Here is a 1921-nt window from a genome sequence, read left to right as displayed (position 1 = left end):
TGTCATTTAATGCTGCTCTGATCTTGATGATTTCTTTCTTTCTACTTGATCTGGGCTTTTATTGTTGTTCCTCCTCTAGATCTTGTAGCTATAGGGTTAAATATTTTATTAGAGATTCTTCTAGTTTTTTTAGGTAGGCCTGTATTGCTATGAACTTTCCTCTCAGGACTGCTTTCCCTGTATCACATATGTTTTGGGCTGTTGTGTGTTCATTATCATTAGTTTCCAGAAACTTTTTCACTTCTTCCTTGATGTCATTGTTAACCCATTCATTATTTATTTATTTATTTATTTATTTATTTATTTTTTTAAAAGACACATTTATTCAGCGTCATGATCAGACTATTACATTTAGCAATCAACAGCATGGGTGCAAAAAGAAAAAAGAAAAAAAACTACATTAAAAACCCTTTTTTGGAATGCTTTACACTTTCCACAGAACAGAAACTAAAATAACCTGTTATACAATTAGTCACAAATACAGTCCTCGAGTTTTTTGCCCATTCACATGAGTATTGTCTAAAACATGTCTTCTTTGTAGCAGCTAGGCCCTGCCACCACTGTGCTTGGCTGAGTTCACAAATCTGTTGTAACCTGTAGCCTCCCTGTCACTTCTCTGGCTCTCCTCTCCTGCTAAGCTTTGTTTCCTGGTAGTAATTAAAACCTTCTGCCACTGCCATAGCTACTGCTGCTGCTGGAACCGCCATAGCCACCTTGGTTTCGTGGTTTGGCAAAGTATTGGCCTCCACCACCATAAGGGCCAGAGCTTCTACCTCCAAAGTTTCCTCCTTTCATGGGTTGAAAATTTGAAGATTGATTGTTGTAATTGCCAAAATCATTGTAGCTTCCGCCACCTCCAAAATTACTTCCATCATTACCAAATCCATTATAGCCATCCCCACTGCCACCATATCCATCACCACCATGGCTACCACCAAAGCCACCTCGACCACTGAAGTTTCCTCCATGACCAAAGTTGTCATTCCCACCAAAACCACATCCGCGACCACCTCAGAAGTTTCCAGAACCACTTCGACCTCTTTGGCTGGATGAAGCACTAGCCATCTCTTGCTTAGATCGGGCTTTTCTCACTTCACAATTGTGGCCATTTACAGTATGGTATTTCTGAATGACAATCTTGTCTACAGAGTCATGGTCATCACAGGTAACAAAAGCGAAGCCTCTCTTTTTGCCACTGCCTCGGTCAGTCTTGATTTCAATCAGTTCAATTTTCCCATATTGTTCAAAATAATCTTTTAGGTGATGTTCCTCAGTGTCTTCTTTAATACCACCAACAAAAATCTTTTTCACAGTTAAGTGTGTACGAGGTCTTTGAGAATCTTCTCTTGAGACATCCCTCTTTGTTTCCACAACTCTTCCGTCCACCTTGTGTGGCCTAACATTCATGGCTGCATCCACCTCCTCCACAGTGGCGTATGTGACAAACCCAAAGCCTCTGGAGCGCTTGGTATTTGGATCTCTCATCACCACACAGTCTGTGAGCGTTCCCCATTGCTCAAAATGGCTCCTCAGACTCTCATCTGTTGTTTAAAAGCTCAAACCTCTAATAAAGAGCTTTCGTAGCTGTTCTGGCTCTTTGGGAGACTCTGACTTACACATGACGACTTCAGGGCAGGAGACTTGAACGATGCTTACTCAGCGGCGTCCACTGGCAGAAAGGAGTAATCTAACCCCATTCATTATTTAATAGCATGTTATTCATTCTCCATGAGTTTGAATGTTTTTGAGTTTTTTCCTTGAGGTTGATTTCCAATTTTAAGTCATTGTGATCTGAGAAGATGCTTGATATAATTTCAATTTTCTTGAATTTGTTGAGGCTTGTTTTGTGTCCTACCATGTGGTGTATCTTTTAAAATGTTTCATGTGCACTTGAGAAGAATGTATATTTTGCTTCTTTGGG

General features: G+C 40.3%; 1 pseudogene; it reads right to left on the bottom strand.

The window, feature by feature from the left end:
- Positions 1-512: 512 nt before the first annotated feature.
- LOC149991162 (heterogeneous nuclear ribonucleoprotein A1-like) lies at positions 513-1686 on the bottom strand (annotated as a pseudogene).
- Positions 1687-1921: the final 235 nt, after the last annotated feature.

Source organism: Furipterus horrens, unplaced genomic scaffold, assembly GCF_987537825.1.
Source record: "Furipterus horrens unplaced genomic scaffold, mFurHor1.1.pri manual_scaffold_17, whole genome shotgun sequence".
Classification (NCBI taxonomy): domain Eukaryota; kingdom Metazoa; phylum Chordata; class Mammalia; order Chiroptera; family Furipteridae; genus Furipterus; species Furipterus horrens.
This window is presented reverse-complemented; position numbering and strand designations above follow the sequence as displayed.